General features: G+C 41.3%; 1 protein-coding gene across 1 annotated transcript in view; it reads left to right on the top strand.

The window, feature by feature from the left end:
* Positions 1-15,122, top strand: part of LOC106934084 (NLR family CARD domain-containing protein 3-like) — an 81,492-nt gene that overhangs the window by 52,396 nt on the left and 13,974 nt on the right. The window lies entirely within an intron of this gene.

Genomic DNA, 15,122 nt, shown 5'->3' with positions numbered 1-15,122 from the left:
AATAGACAACACTCTCACATCCCGCTTTCCTGAAGGCAGCATGGAGCTGGAGCACCAGAATCTGACACTGAAGAGAAGAAGAGTTATGACTGACATAGTTACATTGTCCATGTTTAATGTTGCAGCTTTTTGCTAATAGTTCAGTTTAAACTGGTTTAGTTTTACATATTTTATCTGGCCAGTTTTTTTGCAAGACTGAACAACTAACATATCAGAAAATGACACAGAACATGAAACATTGACAACTGTTGATGATAATCAGTTTGAATTTAAATCTTTATCCTGTACTGACTGATTGCACAGGCTGATCAGCTTGAACCTAAATTCAACCTACCTAATTTAGGTCTAATTTTTATTGCATTTTTATACACCTTCAAAAAAATAATTGCTCTAAACATGACATTTTGTTTCCTGAGAAACTAATAATTCGGTGATATGTTTTATTCTTTTAGATTTTTGTTTATAAATTCTGGAACAACAATAACAATCATAACAACAGCAAAAATTACATGAATGATAACAGCAATTAAATAATATTCAATACAGTTTGCCTTAATATTTTTTGATGGGGCAGTAAGTATCGGTGGGCAATGTTACCAAAAAATTATATCACAAAATATTTTTTCAAATAGGTCTAACTAAACTAATTTTGACCAACAAAACTCAGTGTAAAATCAGAAACCAAGTGTAAATAAAATACTTAAATACACAAAAAACAAACTGCTGGTTCAACAGATTATTAATTTTACAAGATGTTAAAGTTTTTCCCTCTCATGTTTATTTAAGAGCTCAAAGATTATGAGCAAAACTAAGAATCTTGTTTTAATATAAAAGGAAATCTTTATTTTAAAAACACTCAACACCAAAATATGTGAAATAAAAATCCTGCCAAAAGTGAAATATTTTGCTCTCTAATAATATGAAACTTGGTTCATTTTTATTTCTTGTATTTATCACAGAAATCTTCATTAAAGTAATTACTGTCAGAGTTTTAGCTTTTAGTTTTCATGTTGCCTTGCAGACCCGTCAAGTTTCCTGTTTTGGTGGAGAAATTACCTTATTTTGTCCCTCATTCCTGCTGTTTTTCCTTTTTAGTATTTTCCCATTAATTTCCCGTCTTATAATATAAATAAATAAAATAAAAACATTCCTTTGCCTCTCCAAATTGAAGTCTGTCATCCAGACTTCTGCAGGTACTGACAGCAAGAACAAACCAAGTGTTGATCTAAAACTGAAGGTCTGTGATAAACTTATGGGTGAGATCAGTCACACCCCTAGAAGGAGCAGGCAGCGAGAGCGCCCCCTGCCTGCTGGATTGTCTCAAGTCGTCCCTAATGTCTTTCTCGCTCATTTAGTTCTTTAGAAAAATTATGTTAAGACCAATAAATCACACACAGCTGTAACACAACTAATATAATTACATCACTAAATCAAAATGCCACAAAGTATTTATTATTCATTCCGGCATTAGGATGATAATAATAATAATAATGTGCTAATTAAAAACTGGAATCCAAAAATGTTGGGACACTAAACAAATTGTGAATAAAAACTGGATGCAATGATGGGGAGGTACCAACATCTAATATTTTATTCACAATAGAACACAAATCACAGACCAAAAGTTCAAACTGAGAGAATGTATCATTTTAAGGGAAAAATATGTTGTTTCAAAATTTCACGACGTCAACAAAAACAAGGAAAAGTTGGGACAAGGCCATTTTTACCACTGTGGCATCTCTCCTTCTTCTTACAGCACTCAACAGACGTCTGGGGACAGAGGAGACCAGTTTCTCAAGTTTAGAAATAGGAATGCTCTCCCATTCATGTCTAATACAGGCCTCTAACTGTTCAGTTGTCTTAGGCCTTCTTTGTCGCACCTTCCTCTGTATGATGCGCCAAATGTTCTCTATAGGTTAAAGATCTGGACTGCAGGCTGGCCATTTCAGTACCCAGATCCTTCTCCTATGTAGCTGTGATGTTGTGATTGCTGCAGAATGTGGTCTGGCATTATCTTGTTGACAAATGCAGGGTCTTCCCTGAAAGAGATGAAGTCTAGATGGGAGCATATGTTGTTCTAGAACCTGAACATAGTTCTCTGCTTTAATGGGGCCTTTCCAGACATGCAAGCTGCCCAGGCCACAAGCACTCATGCAACCCCATACCATCAGTGGTGCAGGCTTCTGCATCACTGATAATAATAATAATTAATAATAATAACAACAACAATAATAATAATTATTATTATAATATAATAATAATAATAATAATAATAATAATAATAATAATAATAATAATAATAATAATAATTATTATTATTATTATTATTATTATTATTATTATTATTATTATTATCCTAAAGCCAGAATTAATAATAAATACTTTGTGGCATTTTGATTTAGTAATGTAATTATATTAGTTGTGTTACCACCCCACGCCACTAGAGGCAGTAGAAGGCCCAAAAAAGATGCGACTAAGGAGCAGATTTAGAAATACGCCGAAAACTACAGAATTTGTTTAAAACTGTGAGGTACGCTGAAGTAAATAAAAGAGAGGAGTTCAAATACATGCCAACAGTGAAAATTCTTCTTAAAATGAAGATATATCACAGATTTAAATAGAAATTTAGCGTCCCCTTCACTGGGCCAGGACCCCTTGGCCTCGTTAGCTGCCCTGACTAATGCCTAAAGAAAATACGAGGTAGAAATCTTAACATTTTGAAAACAATTTTATTGAAACATCTGATATTGAAAGACCAACATTTTTGTAATATATAATTAACAATTTGATCAGACATGACCTAATGGCGAAGAGAACAGGCAATAGCAACACGTACCAACGACAAGGACCAACGACATGAACCAACAGCATGAAGTTTGGGCAAGATGGCGATGTGGGCACACGTACTACTCTGAGCTCCTTCGTGCAGCCCTCAACCAGCTACATAAACTGGCCCTTTACACATAATTTCATCCTCAAGGTGGACCAGAACATCCACGCTTTAAAGTAAGGAGAAAAAAAAAGAAAAAAAATTCGAGTTTTTATGAAAGATGTCGGCCGTTAATGAGAAAGATTTCCCTAGTCTGAAGAATGCTAACGCTGCTAAGCTAAATATGCATAACTATGCTGCTGCTGCTAGCGCTGAAACACCGATGGAGACGTCAAAAAAATCGGTAGAACAAGGTCTGCGTTTTGCTCAAGATTTTATTAAGGAAGACCGGCTGGCAAGAGAACAACTGTGGCCTAAGATTATAAAAGCCAGATCTCAGGGTAAGGTGGCCTTTTACAGAGGTCATATCGCAGTGATCGACGGCAAGGCGATCAAAGCTTCATCTCCCTTCTGAGATGAAGGGAGATGCATCCTCCTATTACAGGGTTCAAGAAACCAGGATTGTTTTTCCTTTTAATATTGAGTTATATTTGATTGTCGCAGTAAGACTCTCTGACATGCGCTCCAGTGGTTGTTTCTATTTTTGCTCAATTGAAAAAGGAGTAGTTTTAAGTTGAGTTTAGTGAAGGTTGTGGATGCAAGACTGATTTTTCCAAGTTATAATGTAAAGGGCATTCTTAGACTTTCCAGGAGCTTGCCTTTAGTTCATTCTATCTTAACAAAACTTTCAATATTATGGTTTCTTTCTTTAAAACTCATTTTTTCTTTTTTTTTAATCAATTTTATGTCTTTAAAAACTAATCTTAGGTTTTTGTCGCTTAATGTAAGGGGCTTAAGAGAAAATGTCAAAAGGAAGGCAATGTTTATGTACTGTAGAAAAAATAATCCAAACTGTATTCTTCTTCAAGAAACCCATTCAACGGACTCTGATGAGAAATTTTGGTCTAATCAGTGGGGAGATCAGATTAGTTATTCACATGGTACAACAAAATCAGCAGGTGTGGCTATATTACTGAATAACTTTCCAGGGGAAATAATTCATACAAAACATGACAGTGACGGCCATTGGTCTTTTCCCGTATTACTTATTGAGGACTCATTAATAATCCTAGGTAATATTTATGGTTACTGTAATATTTCCAAAAATAAAGACCTTCTTACAACTATTGTAGTAAATGTCCAACAACTTAAACATTTTCTACTAAATATGTTTTATTAGGTGGAGATTGGAATATGGTTATGGACGAAGGTCTTGATAGATGCCCAATCAAATTCGCAAATGCCCATGCCCATCCAAACCGGATTTTGTCTGATTTGTGTAACAACTTGGGACTTATTGACTTATAGAGAGACAGACATATTAACAAAAAACAATTCTCTTGGTTTTAATCAGACGCATCAAGCAGATCAAGAATAGACTTTTGGCTAGGAACAGATGATATTCTCAAACTAACATCAGATTATAATATGTCTTCAACTCCTCTGACTGATCACTGCAGTATTAATTTAGTAATTACTCCTCTTTCTGAGAGTTTGAGACATAGAGGGTATTGGAAATTTAATGCAAATCTCTTAAAATATGAGCTGTATTGCCGAGAAATCAAAGAATTAGTAAAAAAGTTTCTGTTAGACGATTCAATAATAACCTACACCAAAAAATGGGAATACCTAAAATATAAGATACGGGCTTACTCTATCTCCTTTAGCAAAAATCTGAAAAGAAATAATGACCTGGAAGAAGTAAGGTTAGTAAAAGAGCTAAACCTATTATGTGTTAAACAGACGTTGACTTCCTGACCCTACAGCTAAATTAGACTCAATCTATGAAAGAAAGGCCTGGGGAGCTTTTGTCAGATCCAGAGCAAAATGGATTGAGGAAGGGGAAAAAACCGTTCATACTTCTGCAGACAGGAAAAGAGGAGGCAAGTTAAAAATCAAATTCAATCCCTTATTATTAACAACAATGAATGTATGGACCAAATTCTAATTGCAAAAGAAATTAGCAACTTTTATCAAAAACTTTATTGCTCTTCTTTTTCAACCCCAGACTGCGACTTCCTGCTAGACCAAATCAAAGACTTCATCCCTCAAATATCTGAGGATTTCAAGGAAAACTGTGACAAAGACTGTTGAAGAACTAGACAGTGCCATCATGTGCTTGAAACTCGATAAATCCCCCGGTCCTGGCCTTACTGCCAATTTCTATAGACATTTCTGGGATTATCTAAGATAATTTATATTCCAGGTGTGGAGGTTCCTCCATCTTTTCCTCAGTGTTAGTATTTATTTAAATGTTTTCATATAATATATTTTGATTTTCACTTTTTCTTTGGTGGGTTTTCGTTGGTGGTGGTTATTGCATTAGGTTGTTTACTAATTTGGGTGCACACATGTGTTTTGCAAAAAAAATAAAAAATCACTTCATGAGAAACGTGTGATTTAAATGTTTAAAAAATGATTTTCATTCAGTCAGGACTGACTCTAGCCACATGCATTGCAGGTAGATTCTAGTAAAGCATTGATTAATGCCTGATTTTAAAATGAATTAACTGGACTTGTAGCCATTATTTTGTGCCCCTGTGGCTGGACACCACACGGCACGACGAACCGATCGAACCGTTATACATAGGATTTCTGTCGGCTAATGTGTCTCTCAGGGTTTGAAAATGGGCCGACAACTCTTGTAGTGTGCGCTGGACATTACAGTAAGGAAATGAGGAAAGCAGGGTCAGTGGAGAGCACCGGAGTTGATCCTTTTTTCATTCAGTGTCATCAAGAGAAAGAACAGGCACGTGCAGAGGGGGTACTGAGGTTGCTTGAGCACCTGCCCCTTTTGCTCCTTGCCCCAAGTGCCCTTTTGGTAATTTTTTTTTTTTTTTTTTTTTTTGGTTTTATTATTTTCTAAGCCCTCTTCTGACACATAATAACATGTACTAAAATTATTTGTTTCTTTGTTGGTTTTTTTGTTTTTTTGTACAACATAATAAGCCCTCTGGTCACCTTGTTACCTTTGACCTTTTGCCCGTGACGCATGACGCAGTTGCCTCTCGTGCATTGAGATAAGGCGGCTAGAATAAAAACATCGTAGTGAACTGAGAGACCAATATAAGGCAAGGCTCTACCTTGAGCGCAGCTGCGGATGTGAATCTGTTACAATTGTTGCTAAGTTTACAGCGGGGGGGGGGGGGGGGGGGGGGGGGAATTCCAGAAGAAATCGGCAGTGGAAGTTACTTTGTAACAAAGCCCGGCTGAGAACGGTCACATAGGTAAAAACCTACACATATAGTGGCACTTAACTAGAGATTAAGCTGGGGGCGAGAGGTAAAGTGGCGGTGAGAAGATAGACGCCTACCGGAGCTTTCTCCCAGACTTTTTTTTTTTAGAAAATCGGTTTTAATGGAAATGCCAACCAATCCCTCGACGAAGAGAAAGAGTGATAACCCCCCATCTGTTACCCCTACAAAATCCACTAACATCAAAAAAGGTAAAATGGAGCAAGAAATTGCAGACAATATCGTAAAGGAGTTAACGCTGGCTATTAACAAGCAAGGATCTTCCCTTGAAAAACCTATGGATGATCTGAAGCGATCAGATGAATTTATCTCCGCTGATTTGCAAGACATCAAAGAAACATTGAAGACCACAGTAAAGAGGGTTGATAAGGCGGAATGAAAAAATAAAAACTCTAGAGAATCAAGTTGTTGAGCTGGCACGTTATAAACGCTGCTGGAACTGACGTTTGCGGGGTTTGCTGGAGGTTGAAGGGGAAGATCTCAGGATGAAAGTGATTGACATCCGTCAAAATATAGCCGCAAAGAAAAATTCTCGGATGTAATCGACTCAGTGCACAGGGTCGGAAGATCAAATATGGCCAGGGTTCAACCCCAACCGAGGGATGTCATGATCCAGTTCGCTATGAGGCATTACCGGGATGCCGTGTGGAAGATGTCTAAAAAGGCGGACTACCTGACTCAGAGGAAACTGCGCTTCATGGAAGACCTGACCCCGGAGGATCGCGACAAAAGAAAACGGCTGTGGCCCATCATCCAAAAGGCAAGGGAGGAGAAAAAGATGGCATATTTCGTCGGAGGGAGAGCATTTGTTGAAAACAAAGGAATATTCTAATGGACATTTTGCTCTAAAGGGAGAATAGCTCCGCTGTTTCATCCAATTTAAGAGGAGTTAAGTCACTGTTATGACTTTTTTCTATCGTTCCAATTAAACATTTCCACTTTAAAATTTATTTCAGTTAATGCTTAAGAGACATTACTAAAAGAAAGGCAGTTTTTCTTTATGCAAAAAACTTTGACGCAGACTTTTGCTTGGTTCAGGAATCGCATTCGTCTAATGAAGATTACAAGTTCAGGAAATCGCAATGGGGCGAGGATTTATGGATGTCCCCTGGAAACAGCCATTCTGCTGGAACACTAACTCTTTAGCACAAATTTAATGAGAAAGTTATTTTTACTCAATCTGACTCTAATGGTCATTATATGTTGATAGTTTTCTGTTATTGTCACCAACTTTTTCTGTTGGGAAACATTTATGGTTACTCAAGCACAAGACAAAACAAAGAATTATTTCAAACACTGACTAATTTGATTGATAGTATTGTTGAAAGGTTCTCTGAAGTTAAAATAATACTGGGTGGAGATTTTAATTGTACTATTGACAACAAAATTGATAGATGGGCACAAAAAATTACAGGTAGTTCTTTCTGATCTGATTTCATAAATGAAAGAGGCCTTGTTGATATCTGGAGAGTTAATAATCCAGGTAGAAGAGACTTTACATGGACAAACAGAGCCGGTTCATTACGATCTAGATTGATTTTTGGTTCATTTCGGAATCCCTTACTCAACTAAACTGTAAAACAGAAATTATGCCGACACCCTTATCAGACCACAAAGCAACTGTATTAACTTTAAATTTATCATCAAACAAACCAACTCAAAGATATCCAGCCGATTGGAAACTTAATAATTCTCTCTTGCAAAATGAAACTCTAAGGGAAATAATAAGAAATAAAATTTTAAAATATCTTAGGACTGCTACAGAGGAAGGTAATTATCAAAAACAATGGGAACTTTTAAAATTTGAGCTAAGAAAATATTTTATAGAATTTGGTTCTAAACAAATAAAGGAAAAAAAAAGTAGAGGAAAATACTTTAATAACGAACCTTATTGCTCTATCATCCATTTTGCCAGAAAACCTGTCTGAACCACTGCAAGCAGAACTCCTATCATTACAACTAAAACTAGATCAATTATACATAAATAAAGCTAAAGGTGCATTTGTTCGATCAAGAGCGAAATGGTTGGAGGTGGGCGAGCAGAATTCCAGTTACTTTTTTAATCTAGAAAAACAGAGACAGAATAAAAATAATATAGACTCTCCTCAAATGGTAATATTGTAGATAATCCAAGAGAGATATCCAAGATCTGTGAAAACTATTATAAAGTGTTGTATACCTCAAATATCTCAGGTACCCAAATGAATAATTTCTTTAAGAATCTTGGTGATCTTAAAACCATCGGAGAACTCCAAAGGTCAGTTTGTGATTCACATATAACGCTTACAGAAATTTTGGATGCCATTAAAAAACTTAAATTAAACAAATACCCAGGCACCGATGGGCTAACATCTGAATTTTATGAATTATTCTCTACCCAACTTGCTCCCTTTTTATTGAATGTTTACTACCAACCACACTTCGTCAAGGCGAAATTACACTAATTCCTAAACCGCAAAAAGATGCTTTATGTTTAGACAATTGGCACCCTATCACTTTATTAAATAATGATTATAAAATATACTCTATGTTTGGCTGATAAATTAAAATCCGTACTTAATGATATTATTGGAGAAACGCAAAATGGCTTTATGGCTGGACGATATATAATTGATAACATAAGACTTGTTTTAGATTTATTAGATTACTCTGATCTAATATCAGAAAACAGTTTTATTCTTTTTCTGGACTTCCATAAAGCCTTTGATTCACTGGAACTTGAATTTCTGTTTAAAACACTCAACCTGTTTGGCTTCGGTAAGCAGTTTAAAAAGTCAATACGCACTGTTAATGTGGGTTAAGTTCGTGGGTATTTGCAGCCAACAAGATGGTGTATCGGTCAGGATACAGGAAGGAGAGCATGAGACCAAACTTGTAGATGTGAGCTGGTTTATTCTGCCTTGATACTCAGTGTTGCCAGCAGTCTGCAATAACAATAAATTGCCATTAGGCTAATATATTACAGCAATACAGGTTCAACTTATACAAACTCAGTGAAAACCCACAGACAGTCTTTTAGCTGAATTTAACATAAGAAGCACTTTGGCGCCATCATGTGGCCAGATAAAATCTACACAATGGCGGCAACCGGCAGCGCATGCCCTTAATTACTCTATTTTACCGCGACAACTCGATGTAAAGCAGTAACAAATACGGCTGAAATACACATATAACTGAATCCAGAGTGAACAAATAGAGCGCTAAATGCGGTAACTTACTTTCTGTCATCAACTTAACACTCGGAGCATCATTTTCAGTGCTACACAGGGAATGCGGTCTCACGGTTGGAAAAATGCAGTGAACTGACCCGGAAGTTGTGCTAGGTTGCCCTCATGAGCGTTAGCTCAGTACTAACACAGGCTTACGTCACTTCCCAAATGACCTCTAAACCAATATTACAAAATAAAATACGGAAAAACATCAGAGCCTTTTATACAGCCGCCCCCAAATGTGGTTACACATTTGCTAAACATAAAAGGCTTTTATTAGTCTTGGGGGAGCGACTGGCTGCTCTTCTCAGTGTCCTTTCCTTCATCTGGCATGGCTGGTAAAACGACCAACCGAGCAACTGGCCTAGTGTAGACATGTCCACTAACTTTCACATCCGCAGATCTGATAAGTCCATCAGCGCTCCGATGAATCTTGATTACGTGACCTATCGGCCATAAGGCTCGGGGCAACTGGGGATCCACAATCATAACGACTGCGTTTTGCAGAAGTTCAGGAGGGTTTGATTGCCATTTGTGTCTCGTCTGTAAGCCAGGAAGGTATTCTCTGATGAACCTGGCCCAGAAGTGATCGGCAAGAATCTGTGAGTGCCGCCAACGTCTTCGACTGAGGGTTTCTATCTCTGGGTAGACCACTTGAGGTAGAGATCCATCAGGCCGCCCCATGAGGAGACTATTGGGAGTCACAGGGTCCACATCTGCCACATCAGTTGATACATAGCCCAAAGGCTTTGAGTTCAGTATTGATTCCACCTCCAGAAGAACTGTCAGAAGAACCTCCTCCTGAAGAGGTTGGGAACCCACACAGGTTCGGAGAGCTGACTTCACTGAACGAACCTCTCGTTCCCACACTCCGCCAAAATGTGGGGCTGCTGGGGGATTAAACTGGAACTTAATCTTCTGGGAGGCTAGTTGTCCCTGTAGTGTCTCTGACATGTTGGCAAAGGCTTCTCTGAGTTCTCGATCCCCTCCCTTAAAATTGGTCCCACAGTCAGACCACAGCTCTGCAGGCTTTCCTCTCCTGGCGATGAATCGTCTCATGGCCATAAGGAAAGAATCTGCTTCCAGGCTACTTAGGAGATCCAAGTGTACTGCCCTAGTTGTCAGGCACTTGAAAATGATTCCCCAGCGTTTCTCCTGCCGTCTTCCTATTTTCACTATCATGGGCCCAAAACAGTCCACACCAGTGGAGTAAAAGGCTGGCTTATATAACCTAAGCCGAGCGGCAGGAAGGTCAGCCATCTTTGGAACTGAGGGTTGAGCCCTCCAACGCTGGCACTCAGGACAGGTGCGCTGGTATTTCCGTATCGCTTCTCTCCCACGCAGTATCCAGAAAGATCTCCGCATCTCTGCAAAGACCCGTTCAGGCCCTGGATGATGGAGATCGATGTCATATTTCTGGATGAGAAGACGAGTGGAGGGGTGAGTCGGGTCCAGGACAATAGGATGCAGGGTCGATCCATCAAGACCTCCTAGACGTCGTAATCGACCTCCTACTCTGATAAGGCCTCCTGAGGTATCCAGTTCAGGTGCCAAGGTAAGTAAGCGACTTCTGGGTGGAACAGGTTTTGCTTCAGCAAGCAAACGACACTCCTCTGGAAACGACTCCTGCTGAGCTCGCCTAAGGATGACCTGTTCAGCAGCTTGATATTCCTCAGCATTAGGTGGAGAAGTTGAGAGCGTTTGCCCTTGAAGTTCCTTAACAATAGCATCCAAGAGCTCCTGCCATGACTTGTACTCCATTCTATCCTGACAGGTAGGTGCAGAGGTGGTCGTTGTTCCACAGAATACAGTCTTTCGGAGCTCTGATTCCTCATTAAAGGGCTCAGAGTTTGGCTTTTCTGGCCATGTGTCAGGACTGTGGAGCAGAAAGGGGGGTCCATCTGACCACCTGTTTGGCACTTTGAGTTCTGCCAGAGCCTTCCCCCTGGTAAGGTCATCCGCTGGATTACTTTCGGAGCTTACATAGCACCAGGTGCAGTTTTCTGTCAACTCCTGTATCTCAGCTATCCTGGCTCCAACAAAGATTTTATAGCGACAGGACTGTGAGCTCAACCAGTTGAGGACAGTTGTCGAGTCCGACCACAGGACTGTTCTTCTGATAGCCGAGGTGAGTTCTTTCTTCAGGATACTGCTCAACTGTGCTGCCACCAAAGCTCCACAAAGCTCTAAGCGAGGGATAGAGAGGGTCCGTTTTGGAGCTACACGGGAACGGGCTAGGATGAAGGTGAGGTGAACCTGACCACTGCACTCTTCAGTCCTCATGTAAGCCACAGCTCCATAAGCTTTCTCAGATGCATCTGCGAAGACGTGCACTTCACGGCTGTCCTCTCTTAAGTTGGCTTTGGTAGGAGCGTAAGCACGTGGGAAGGTAAGCTGAGGTAGAAACTTAAGCTCTGCCTCCCAGTCATTCCAAGCTTGTAGGAGTGTGGATGGAAGGTTTGAATCATCCCAATCATGCTTCTTATCCCACAACTGCCTAAGGAGGAGCTTGGCCCGGGTAGTGAAAGGCAACAGATAGCCTAAAGGGTCATACTGTGTCGCTAGTACTCTGTAGATGTTTCGAAGAGTTAGCATCTCATAGGACACAGGTCTGTGCTTATAGCCTAATGTGTCTGTATTCCAGTCCCAACTGAGCCCGAGCGTTGTCTCTGAAGAGTTGGATTTGTCTTCTGCCAGCCACAGATCCAGACTTTGCGATCTCGCTTCGGGAGGCAAATGACTCACAACATTGGGGTCATTACAAGCCCACTGACGTAACTCAAAGCCGGCTGATTTTAACAGTTCCCTCAGTCGGTCTACAAGGATTTTGGCTTCTTTAGGTGAACCGACGCTCTGTAAACAGTTGTCTACGTAGAAACACTTCTCAATGGAAAATCTTAGGTTGTCATCGGGCTGCGTGTGTTTCTGTAACATGACGCAGCAGAGCGAATGTTGCGCAGCAAGGGCTTGAGGTTGTCCCAAAGGGCAGGACTTGCCACTCAAAGATTTTAGGAGGTTCATCCGCCTTTAGATCCCGCCAAAGGAACTTCAATAGGGGACGATCTTCCGGGAGGAGGAGTACTTGATGGAACATCCCTTTGATGTCTCCACTCACAGCTATGGGATATTCACGGAACCTGACTAGGACTCCTAGTAAGGGGGCTCCAAGTGTGGGGCCAGGCAGCAGAAACTGATTTAGGGACTGTCCAAGGTATTTATGAGAGCAGTTGAAAACCAGGCGATTCTTCCCATTATGACTGACAAGATGATGGGGAATGTACCAGCTCTCTGTTGATGAGATGCTTGGTGTTACTTCTTTTACAGCTCCAGATTGGATCAACTTCTGCATTTCTGATCTGTAGGCTTCAGCCTGATGGGAATCCTTTAATAGGCGTCTCTCTGTGCTGCGAAGCAGGGCCATGACAGATTCCTTAGGTGCATTCAATTGTGGCATCTGTGCATGGCGGAGGAGAGGTGTGGCATACCTCAGCACGCCATCCACCATTATGCGAACCGTTTGAGCTTCGAGCAGAGCCACAGCTTGAAGATCCTGCTTTGACCGGGTCACATCCTTCTCAGATGTGTAAGGTACTGCATCCATCTGCCAGAGCCGCTCTACATGCTTGAATAACTCATCCGATTGGGAGAATGTGAATAAGCATAAGGCAGGCTGGGTTGGCCGCCCCATCAAAAGACTTGGCCCCTGAAGGGTCCACCCCAGCCGAGTATGGACAGCTGCTGGACTGCCAGGTGGGCCAAGCCGAACCGGTTCTATGGGGGTTATCAGATGCGGCTGGTCTGAGCCAATAAGGAGTAGCGGCTCGGCTCGCTTCAACGCAGGCACTGGGATCCCTTGCAGGTGTTTATATTTCCTCTGTAGCTGATCAATAGGATATGTATGATGAGCCAAGTTGAGGCAGTCAGCTGTGAATGCTCCCTCAATCTTGTGTTGGAGCCCAGGATTGGTAGCTGCAGAGACACTGAAAGATATATTACGTCCATGTAGCATCTGAATATCGTAGCGTACAGTACGTAATGGAAGGTCCTCGGGGATGCCCGCCAGACCAAGGATTTTTGCAGCAGCCGGGAGAAGCATGGTCCTCTCAGAACCGTCATCCAGGATTGCAAAGGTATCTAAAGTGCGTTGCCCGTGACTTAGAACCACAGGTACAATCTTGAGCAGGACACGGTGGCCGACCCCATGTCGATCTAAGTAGAGGGAACCCGACGCTGAATTGGTAAGGCAACTTTCTTCCTTTGCAGCAACACCCATGTCGTTTCTTTCAGTTCTGGCATTTACCTCGTGAAGAGCTAGCAGGTGTTTTCCTTGGCAAAGGCTGCAGGGTTTCTTCAGTGTGCACTGAGCAGCTAGGTGGTTTCGGGCACAACGCCAGCATCGTTTGTTGATTTGAATCCAGTTCTTTATTTCTTCTTTGGAGAGCTTAGCTACACCATCACATTGACTGAAATAATGTTCTGTGCTCTCACAGTAGGCACAATAGGCTTTGCTCTTAATCTTCCCTCTAGCTCTACTCTCCTTTGGTGGCAGGGAAGTGTGTTCTGAGGGTCCTTTCACATTATGTAGGACTGTTACAGTCTGTTTGAAGGGATGGGCATCTGCCTTTCTGCAGGTCCGTTCTCTACTACCCTTCCCACCATCTTGGCTATCAAACCCTTGGCACCATGACTCATGACGAAGCCATTCAGATAAGTCATACAGGGTGTAGGTGGTGCCAGGTTGTTTAAACTGCTGTCGACGAAAGTCAGCTCTTTGCTCTGGAGGGAGCTTGCTTATCAGACGGGCAACGTGAGAGCCACAGTTCAGTTCCACTTCTCCCTCATGTCCTAATGTTTGCAACAGACCAACTAGTGATTGCACCTGGAGAGAGAACCTCTGGAAGGCTACTATATCACCTCGCTTTATCTCTGGGCCATCTAGGACACTTGCTATTTTCCTTAAGGCAAGCTGATGTGGTTGTCCAAATTTATCATGGAGGGCAGCCATAGTGTCAGTATAAGGCTTTGGTGAGTTCAGGTAAGCGTCAGCTATTAGCCGAGCTTCATCAAACTTAAGATGGTCCACAAGTATTTGATACTTAAAGAGCTCAGTTGCGTTAGGAGGGAGTAGGTTCTCCAGGGCCATTCGGAGCCTGGCAAACTCAGAAGGGTCCGAATGAATGAACTTTGGAATTGTTGGTTTGGGGCCCTTATACACCAACTCAGCTGAAGGAGGTGGAGCTGAATTGTGCCAGTTCGACATCTCACACGCTGCCCCAGTGCCTGGAGTAGAGGGGTTAACTGGAACAGGCTTTGGTTGCAGCAGACCTGCATTATTTGTTGTCCAGCGTGAAGATGGCTCAAAATGTTGCGACGGAGCATGGAAGACGTTTCTTCTATGATCCTGAGCCGGAGGGATCCGTGTCGGCAGAAAGGATTTACTGGACAAAGATGCTGTATTAGGCGGGGGTAGTACTGTAAGCCATAATCTGAATGCTGTTCTTCAACCTTTAGTTTGGAGAATTCTGAGTGCAGATCCTCACCAGGTTCAGGCCATGGAGGTGGATCAGGCCAGTCCTCCTCATCTTCATCTTTAATCGGCCTTGTGTTAGTGGTGGTGGTGTAAACCCTTTCTGAGCTGCTCTTAGGGGGCTGGTGAATAGTATATTTTGAGGCGGCCAGCTGAGCCATGTCCTCCTTCAGTGAGTGAGCAGCTTCAATCAGTGCTCTGAT

This window comes from Poecilia mexicana, unplaced genomic scaffold, assembly GCF_051168715.1.
Source record: "Poecilia mexicana isolate PSO_F unplaced genomic scaffold, ASM5116871v1 scaffold_2, whole genome shotgun sequence".
NCBI lineage: Eukaryota > Metazoa > Chordata > Actinopteri > Cyprinodontiformes > Poeciliidae > Poecilia > Poecilia mexicana.
The sequence above is the reverse complement of the archived record's forward strand: the minus strand, read 5'-3'. Positions and strand labels throughout refer to the sequence as shown.